The sequence below is a fragment of the Schistocerca americana genome, chromosome 1 (assembly GCF_021461395.2).
Source record: "Schistocerca americana isolate TAMUIC-IGC-003095 chromosome 1, iqSchAmer2.1, whole genome shotgun sequence".
Taxonomy (NCBI): domain Eukaryota; kingdom Metazoa; phylum Arthropoda; class Insecta; order Orthoptera; family Acrididae; genus Schistocerca; species Schistocerca americana.
In genome coordinates, this window is record NC_060119.1 from 317,859,839 (window position 1) to 317,870,762 (window position 10,924).

At 44.6% G+C, this 10,924-nt stretch overlaps 1 pseudogene; it reads right to left on the reverse strand.

Annotated features, from left to right (window-relative positions):
• Positions 1-7,424: 7,424 nt before the first annotated feature.
• Positions 7,425-7,542, reverse strand: LOC124560392 (annotated as a pseudogene).
• Positions 7,543-10,924: the final 3,382 nt, after the last annotated feature.

Consider the following 10,924-nt stretch of genomic DNA (forward strand, 5'->3'; position numbering starts at 1 on the left):
GTAAATTTATGCCTTCTAACAAATCACTCAACATAAAATTTACAGAGAAAAGTAATTTGAAGTTACAGTTCCTGACGTAAGTATTCATATGCCAGCTAAACTCGTACATACAACAAATTGTTCATTTAATCTGTTCAAATGGTTCAAATGGCTCTGAGCACTATGGGACTTAACATCTATGGTCATCAGTCCCCTAGAACTTAGAACTACTTAAACCTAACTAACCTAAGGACATCACACACATCCATGCCCGAGGCAGGATTCGAACCTGCGACCGTAGCAGTCGCGCGGTTCCGGACTGAGCGCCTAGAACCGCTAGACCACCGCGGCCGGCATTTAATCTGTTCCCCATTTTATTTCCTATTGCTGCTGTTGCACTTCGGCACCTGAAGTCAGGAAATAAACTGCCAAGAGGCCCCGCGTCGTTTTTCATAAACCTCTGAAAATTACAATGGAACTGGCTCCTGGTTACAAAAGAACATTTCTTTACTTCGCAGGACCAACACAGTAATGGTTAGGCGTAGGCTGATGAAGATCGTATATATTCAGGCTGAAAATAACAAATTACTGTTAGTGTTCAAATGTTCAAATGTGTGTGAAGTGTTATGGGACTTAACTGCTAAGGTCATCAGTCTCTAAGCTTACACACTACTTAAACTAAATTGTCCTAAGGACAAACACACACACCCATGCCCGAGGGAGGACTCGAACATTCGCCGGGACCAGCCGCACAGTCCACTGTTAGTGAATCAGGACAGTAATTCAAGGAAACTATTCTTCATTGTAGTAACACGACGTCCAACATATAGGCTATCAAGTCAGTTACTGCGTCCCTATTATAAAATGGGCAGTGCGCAATAGTATGAATACTGTCTCAGAGCAATTAAAGATATACACTGATATGCCAAAACATTATGACCACTGCACAACGCGATTTGTATGCCGCCTGGTGGCTTTGCGAGCACGTAACGAAAGTATGTAAGCGGGGCAGACACGGACTGGGATCATCCTAGCGAAGACATGAGCTGCCAGTGAGAAAATTCATCGATATAAGCGACTTCGACAAAGGGCAGATTATTATTACGCTGAGCCTGTGAACGAGTACTCGAAAACGGCGAAGCTGCTCGAATGGTCACGTGATGCTGTCGTGACCATCTACGGAAGGAAGTAGAAGGACAGTGAAACTATCATTAGGTGCTAAATGACTGGACCTCCACGACTCGTCACAGAACGTGAGGATCGGAGGCATGTCCGCTGTGTAAAGCAGAGTAGATGATGATCTGTGGCATCTCTACCGAAAAAGTACAATGCTCGTGCACGCACAAGTGTTTCGGAGCACACCGTTCATCGGGCATTGTGGAACATGGAGCTCTGAAGCAGACCACACCAACGTATTTACATGTTGACGTAACAATATCGTCAGTTACGATTGCACTGGCCATGGGACAATCGGGATTCGACTATGGATCAATGGAAACGTGTCGGATGTCCGGGTGAATCACGTTTTTGCTACACTAGGTCGATGGCCGCCGTCGGGCTGAACGGCGGCTCGAAACGCGTAGGCTGGTGGGAGCAGTATTTTGTTTCCAGCACTTGCAAGGGATCTGGTGTAGTAACCGGAGACACGCTGACAGCTGCGAACTAACTCTATCCCTTCATGCTCGATGTCCCCGACGACGATACCATCTTTCACCATTATAATTGTCCGTGTCTCGGAGGCAGAACCGTGCTACAGTGGTTTGAGGAACATTATAATGAACTCACGTTGATATCTCGGGGACCAAATTCGCCTGATGTAAATCCTTTTGAGACCATCTGAGTCGCTATCGGGTGCCATCACCGGGCAGTTCAGTGGCCCGTTATTTACGCGAATTACATGACCGGTGCGTAGATATCTAATGCCACAAAAATCTACTAAAAAACTGCCGGATCCCTGATACGCAGAATCAGTGACGTACTTCGTTCCAAAGATGCCCAGACATAGTACTACGGAGATTGCCATTATGTTTTGCCTCATCAGTATGTACAACGATCTCCAGTTTCAGGAGTTTACGTAGTGGATCATTGCTATAAGAGGTAGTTATAGAAAACTTTGGGAAACGACACATCATAATAAGGAGAAAACTGTAGCTGCAGTGCGTTGCATTGCTCTCAGTCATGGCCTTCATCAGTTTTGTGCTAACTTAAACTGACTTACTGCACTCTGAACAAGTTGTCTGAAGAACCCCACATGGATTCCACAAGATGCTCTTTTTATTCAAGAGATTAAAAACACTATAGACACTTGTGCTGGGTTTAATACTATTTTTGTCGGCCTATGCAGAGCATTTGATGCAATTACACCTAGTCACACTGCCCAGTGTGGGAACCTACGTTTATTATCTGAGAACTCATTGCCCTAAATTGAATAAATGAAGTGTCAGATCCCCAGATTCTAGTCATAGGATGTATACCACTGAAGTTAGAAGTATACTGCCTAGCCAAATGACGTCTCATCCTATCTTGCCTATTGTAAATGCCATCGCTTTTTTTTTTTCTTCGACGCGGTTATACTGGTCACCAGAGGCACAGAGACCGCGGCAGATGCAGGCCGCTAAGGTTGGTTTTTTTCCCACTAGGTCTGACTTTACATGACAATCGCGAGCGTTCTCGACTTGGAAAGAAATGGGCTGCAACAATTGTTGTAGCTCATCCCGCATACACTAATTCTGAATGAAATATGAAGTACTGACCAGGAAACAAGTCTGGGATGAGTCCAGCGCTTGCCCGTTTTTCATAAATTTTTGGGTGATTATGCTCTATTTTGGGCTGGGTAAGTGTGACATTTCTCACTGTTTTACTTCTGCTGTGATACGTCCGTGCAGTCCTATATATAATAGAACCTAGCCTCTTTAATCAGTTTTACCGCCACGATATATGATCTTTGGGGTTCTCTGTCTAATTGCTTACAGCATCCATTGAAGATCTGGTCAAGTACAGATGACCAAGGGTGCCTAACAGGACTTCTACTGTGTCACTCTACTTTTTAGTTTTATATACGAGAAGAATACTGGTTTCTGTACTAGACTGTAGATGCTCTGTATTTTCCAGCGGTTCACTTCCATTCGCACAGGTATTCAGATTGTGTCGTATCGATTTTGTAATGGCATCTTGACGCCACTGTTACTTCGCATGGATAGTATGAGTAGCTCTTGACTGCTCTGGCTGGTGCAGTTGCTGGGCTAGATGGAAGCTTTCCTCGTTTTCCGATAACAGTGGCTGGAATTAACTGTTGACTCTGGACGCTGTTGTGGTCTTGGGCGAAGTAGTGTTGCTGCGCAGTTCTTGGTTGTGATGTCGCTCTTCAAAAAATACTGTTAATATTGTGAACCGTAGCCGTGTACTGCCTGACAGTGCCGTAGCTCACATCTCGGCACATCCCATTTCCATCCCCTCTGCCAGTCTTGCACTATTCTTTCTCGCTCTTCATCAGAAGAGTCAACTTCTTGTCAACTTGGATTAGTTCTGTACTGCTGACATACATTTCTATTAGATGTCGCTACTCATGTGCGACACAAATGTAACAAGAATATTGCTTAAGGGGACCCATCCCTGGACGGGCTGCATTTTTAGCATTGTCTTCACTCTCATAGTGCAACTGATCTATAAATGAGAGATAGCTCAAAATAATTACACACAATTAGGGTCATTAGTCAAAGCATTTCCCAAAAAATCATTGAAATATTTATTATATTTGGTACTGACAACAATAAATATATATATATATATATATATATATATATATATATATATATATACATATATATATATATATATAATAGTACAAAAAACGGAACACTATTTCCCTGTAGTACCATTTTCTGTGGAACCACTGGCTGCACAGGTTGGAAAAAGAGTCACAGTACAGACAACATTCACACAAGTGTTTTATGCCTTCTCTGATACTCATCTGTAAAAAAGACAAGTAATTTGTTTTGCTAAAACAAAAATATTTAAAAATGTAGCTCAATTATCACCGACATCATCATCTTGTTATAAATTTTTCAGGAAATAGTATACAAGGGAGGTAGGGGAGGCCATTTTAAATATCTGTACCAATTTTTGTGAGTTTAACTTCAGTCATTTAGGAGAAAAGTGTACCTGAATGACGACAATTCATGTTTTCAGTAAAACGCAAAAGAAGATTTACAGATTTACCAACTTACCTCTATGCTCGTTTAGAACATTCCGGCTGCATACTCCAGTTGTCGTCCTGTTTCCTTATCCTCCACACTCTTTCTCTTCATTCTTTGCTTTATCCTTGACTCTTTGGTAGCAGCTTCTGCAGTTGTCTCTGCTTCGGTTACCCGCAGCTTATCAATAGCAGTTAGTGTTGAAGCCGTATTCCTTCCCGTCCGGATGTTCAATTTCTTCATCACATTGATCCTTGAAATTGCACCATCATTGAATGTTATCATTGTATCCATTACAGCAATCTTCAGCACTGTCAGCCCAACAAATACAGTTTTGGGTATTCTCTCCCATATACAGCTGTTGAAGCAATCATTTTCATTCTAAGAGAGACCATGCATACATTGCCTAAGTAGATTTTTATTTGCCAGATCTCTATACATAGGCCTAATTGCCTCCATTACAGTAAGCGGTAAGGAATGCTTGTGGGTATATTGTATGCCTGTAGCATTGCTCAAGCAGTACTTGTATCACAAATCTTCCCCTTTTGGACACAAACCATGCTGTGGGGTTTCATCTGTTGACACTCTGTGAAACGATGTTTCTCAAACAGCTCGTCTCATGTTCTCCAAATCTCCTACATTTCTCCTTGTTGCTAGTCCATAATATTGAGTCAAAGAATCAATTTCACTTTTTGTAAGACGACCTGGACCATCTGTGTGTTTTCCGCCTGACAGTTTTTTTTTTTTTTTTTCCACCGAAGTCCTTACATAAATTTCTCAGCCGAGCTCCCATTCTTTTTTGTACATGAATAACACAATCAAGCTTTTCTATGGGAGTCTGTCATTAATAACAGTAGTGTGTTCTTTACAGTCTCCATCCCCCAGGTAGCCTGTATACCTATACCACGACTGACCTCTGATCTTCTAAAAATGTTTAGAACTCTTTCGTTCCCATGTTTCCACTCGGGCCATCAAAGGTCTTTACGCAAACATGAGTGCCAATAAATTTACTTGAACAACCCTGGCAGTGCTTTGTTAGACATTCATAATCTAATATCTTACCAGTTTCAATAAATGTGGCAGTTAGAAGTATGACCTCTCTTCTGCCAAGATCTATCAAATGCTGCTACAATGTCTGTATTGTCAGACAAGGCTACTGCTTCTTCTGCTGCTATTTTCATTGAATGTTCATTTACACCACATAAAGCACTGTGTATTAATGTATAGTATCTGTCAAACGTCATTGGAGATTGAGGTAAATTCATTACAGCACAAATATCTGGACAGCTCTCCTTCCCCTTCCAATACGTCGCATTGCATAAGCAAGCTGAATATTTACACTGTAATGTCGACTATCAGTTACTGGTGATGTCATAGTATCACTGTGCGTCTTACAGTGTACGTAGATCCTCCAAAAATAAAACTGTGCTCAGTGACTGGAAGACAGCATAGCTACGCCCGTCTACAAGAAAAGCAGTACAAGTAATCGGCAGAACTGCCGTTCTATTTCACTGACGTTCATCTGTTGGAAAATGCTAGAATATATTCTGAGCTCAAATACCAGTGAGTATCTCGGACAGAATGGTCTCCTCCACGTCAGCGAGGGTAGATTCCAATAATATCGTCCATGCGAAACACAACATGCACTTTTCTCGCATGGCATTCTCAAAGCCGTGGACCAAGGTAACAGTTGGAGGCAATATTTCTGGCCTTAAGAAAATCGTTTGCCTCGGTACCACACCAATATTCATCAGCGGAAGTTTGATCATATGGGATATGAAATGATATTTATGACTGGACTGACGATATTTTAGTAGTGAGGACGTAGCATGTGATCGACGTCTAAGTAACTTCGGTCCTGCACCCGGGAAGTGTGTCGGTACTCTTGTTATCTACGTACACTAATAACCTGACAGACAACATTACGCGGTCCAGTGACGTTAGTGTTCCCACCGCCTAGATTCGACGTCAACATGCAATCACCACAGACGGCGGGTGGCTGCACTAGCGGGGGAAGATACATAAAGCTTGTCCGGGGAACGCGGAAACAGTACAGCCGCTGTCGTCCAACAGGGCGAGATCATTGGCTTTTGTGCCATTTCCGAAACGGCGGTTTTCAAACTGTTCGCATTCGGCCGTGGTGAAAGCATACCGGAGTGGAGGCAACTTGGAGCACCATGGGTCATAGTTGACAGGAGTAAAAGACGGTGGCGGCCATGCGCACGAGCGAATAGATGCGCAACTCTTCAGCAACTGACCGCCCAAGGAGCCGGCCAGGGTGGCCGAGCGGTGCTAGGCGCTACAGTCTGGAACCGCGCGACCGCTACGGTTGCAGGTCCGAATCCTGCCTCGGGCATGGATGTTTGCGATGTCCTTTGGTTAGTTAGGTTTAAGTAGTTCTAAGTTCTAGGGGACTGATGACTTCAGATGTTAAGTCCCATAGTGCTCAGAGCCATTTAAACCATTTTTTGAGCCAAGGAGCTACCAACAGTACCTTCTCAACGACCGTTCGGCGAAGGTTGCTGCGTATGGGTCGCTGGAGTAAGCACCTCGTTCGGGAACCCATGCTTACTGCTGTTCATCGGCGCTGAAGACAGGAATTTGCATAACAGTACCAGAACTGGTCGTCCATTGAGTAGCGAAAAGTGGCCTTTACAGAAGAATCACGTTTTATGCCCCATCGGACAGATGACAGTAATCGTGTACAGTCGAATCGTCTGAAATCAAACACCCTTCAACAATCGCTGGAAGGGTTGACGCTGGAGGGCATCCCCTGGGTGATCTCGACATACTGGAGGGTACAACGGATCAACACAAGTATGTATCTATGCTTGGGGACCATTTCCACCCCTACATGCAGTTTGTTTCTCGTCGACGTGATGGCAACTAACAACAGGACAATGCAAGGAGTCACACAGCCCACAGTGCACGTGTATGGTTCGAAGAGAATCACCATGAGTGGTGGCCACCAGATTCTCCGGATTTAATCTCAAGCGACCTCAGACTTGTCTCAGATGATGCAATTAACTATTAAAAAAAGCAAGCACTCCGCCTTCCGGCCACAAGTGGCCCTTTGGCACCCTCCGACCGCCGTGTCGTTCTCAGCTGAGAATGCGGATAGGAGGGGCGTGTGGTCAGCACACCGCTGTCCCAGTCGTCATGATGATTTTTTTTTTTTTTTGACCAGAGCCGCTACTATTCGCTCAAGTAGCTCCTCAATTGGCATCACGAGGCTGAGTGCAACCCGAAAAATGGCAACAGCGCATGGCGGCCCGGATGGTTACCCATCCAAGTGCTGGCCACGCCTGACAGCGCTTAACTTCGGTGATCTGACGCGAACCGGTGTATCCACTGCGGCAAGGCCGTTGCCAACTATTAAAAAGCTGTACGATTATCCACTCGTATCTTGATAATATTTCAAATTAGTGTAGAGATTGACAAATTTCTTGAAACGTAAAAAATGCAAAATTGTGCACTTTACTAAACACAGAAAAGCGGTATCCTACGAGTAAAAATCAGTGAGCCACCATTAGAATCAGTGAACTCATGCAAAAACTTTGATGTAATAATCTTAGGGATATGACACGGAATGATCATGTAGATTCAGTCGTACGCAGGACAGACGGCAGTCGTCCGTTCGTTGACAGAATACTAGAAATTGCAGTCAATCTACAAAGGAGACTGCACTTTAAAATCACTTGCTCGTCCCATATTAGAGTATTGTTCTGATGTGTAGGATCAGTACCAAATGGGACTAACGGAGGGTATTGAACGCATGGAAAGAAAGGCAGGGTTATTAGATTCACGAGAGAGGTCCACGGAAAATCAGAAAAGTCTGAATTGCCACACGCTCGAAGATGGATACCAGCTATCCCACAGAAGCCTACTTACAAAGTTACAGGAACCGGTATTAAGTGAAGAAGAGCAGATAGATGCACTTCAGATCGATCCAGCAGGTAATGCGAAAATCAGGTTTGTCTAATTGCGTGGGACACAAAGGTAATAAAACAGTCGTTCTTCTCGTGTTCCATACTCGACTGGTACAAGAAGAAACCTAAACATGAGGTACAATGCTAAGTACCCTCTTCCATGATCTTCACAGCGATTTGCGGGATTTGTATGTACACTACTGGCCATTAAAATTACTACACCAAGATGAAATGCAGATGATAAATGGGTATTTATTGGACAAATATATTATACTAGAACTGACATGAGATTACGTTTTCACGCAATTTCGGTGCATAGATCCTGAGAAATCAGTACACAGAACAACCAACTCTGGCCGTAATAACGGCCTTGATATGCCTGGACATTGAGTCAAACAAAGCTTGGATGGCGTGTACAGGTACAGCTGCTCATGCAGCTTCAACACGATACCACAGTTCATCAAGAGTAGTGACTGGCGTATTGTGACGAGCCAATTGCTCGGCCACCATTGACCAGACATTTTCCATTGGTGAGAGATCTGGAGAATGTGCTGGCCAGGGCTGCAGTCGAACATTTTCTGTATCCAGAAAGGCCCGTACAGGACCTGCAACATGCGGTCGTGCATTATCCTGCTGAAATGTAGGGTTTCGCAGGGAGCGAATGAAGAGTAGAGCCAGGGGTCGTAACACATCTGAAATGTAACGTCGACTGTTCAAAGTGCCGTCAATGCGAACAAGAGATGACCGAGACGTGTAACCAATGGCACCGCATACCATCATGCCGGGTGATACGCCAGTATGGCGATGACGAATACACGCTTCCAATGTGCGTTCACCGCGATGTCGCCAAACACGTATGCGACCATCATGATGCTGTAAACAGAACCTGGATTCATCCGAAAAAATGTTTTGCCATTCGTGCACCCAGTTTCGTCGTTGAGTACACCATCGCAGGCGCTCCTGTCTGTGTTGCAGCGTCAAGGGTAACCGCAGCCATGGTCTCTGATAGTCCATGCTGCTGCAACTATTGTCTAATTGTTCGTGCAGATGATTGTTGTCTTGCAAACGTCCCCATCTGTTGACTCAGGGATCGAGACGTGGCTGCACGATGCGTTACAGCCATGCGGATAAGATGCCTGTCATCTCGACTGCTAGTGATACGAGGCCGTTGGGATCCAGCACGGCGTTCCGTATTATCCTCCTGAACCCACCGATTCCATATTCTGCTAACAGTCATTGGATCTCGACCAACGCGAGCAGCAATGTCGCGATACGATAAACCGCAATCGCGATAGGCTACAATCCGACCTTTATCAAAGTCGGAAACGTGCTGGTACGCATTTCCCCTCCTTACACGAGGCATCACAACAACGTTTCACCAGGCAACGCCGGTCAACTGCTGTTTGTGTATGAGAAATCGGTTGGAAACTTTCCTCATGTCAGCTCATTGTAGGTGTCGCCACCAGCGCCAACCTTAGTGAATGCTCTGGAAAGCTAATCATTTGCATAACACAGCATCTTCTTCCTGTCGTTTAAATTTCGCGTCTGTAGCACGTCATCTTCGTGGTGTAGCAATTTTAATGGCCAGTAGTGTAATTGCATGGGACACAAAGGTAATAAAACCGTCGTTCTTCTCGTTTTCCACAGTCGAATGGTACAAGAAGAAACCTAAACATGAGGTACAATGCCAAGTACCCTCTTCCATGATCTTCACAGCGATTTGCGGGGTGTGTATGTCGAGATGTAGATCTACATGTAACTCACCTGGTTACGTATGAATAAACAAATAACAAACAGATGTATCTTTTGATGGACCTATCCTCTCCTGACACTCACCGGTAGTGATTAAGTGACACGATGGACGTCTGGACATAGATCTCAATCTTTTCCTCCTCGCATAAACAGAACAGTGTATTGATGTCTGAAAGCTGTCAGTGAAGTTGGCATTGGGTCCTGATCTTAGCCTGTTAAAGTTCTCCAGCAGTTGGCTGGGTCTCACTATATCGAATTCGGTGTAACTTATGCGGATAACACACAACGAATCTCTTGGATTCGGCAGCTAGGGTATTTCCGGTGGTAGCAGCATGTCAAAGTGCTGTCTGTCCGGAGGGACCGCCAACCAAACGCGGCTCCGTGGGAAATCTTGGGGTTGACGGTGGCCGCCGCCGATTCTCCGTTAAAGAGCAATCCGCCGCGCCGTAATTAATGAGGAAATTTGCGCGGTAATTGGCAGGCGAGCCGAGTGGCACCGGACCGCCAACACGCTGCGCTGCAGGCGCGTGACAGTCAGAGCCTGCAAACGAACACCTGACAATTCAAGCAGTCTGCACGTGATACAAAAGCGCAGGAGTCCGCGGACGTCGATTATCTCGGAAATATTCCTCAAGATGTGTGGTTAGCTCTTTATACGGTTTATCGGTATTCATGCAACAGCATGCTCACACAGTATGTTCCAAAACGCCGCGCATAAAACCAGGTTTGTCCGGCTCTCGCACCTCGGGCTCTAGTGGCAATAAAGAACTGCTTCTATCTGTCGTCCCTCCAAGCTCTGTTCATACAATGACTCATTTAATTCACTTTCAGGCATGATATCGCTTCCTTGGTGGACTGCGTATCATTTGTTTATTTAGCTCTGAATTTTGTTTCAATCTCCTGATATCCTCTTCTGTTTCTGTGGCAGCTATGACTAACTTGTTTGATGGCTTCATTTTCTTAATTCTTATCTTTTCTTTCATCGGGTCAATTAGTTATGTCAGATGTGTCTGCATTTCCTTTGAGTCTCTCCTGTACTTGAATTTGATGAATAGTGTGCTGCCTCACTTG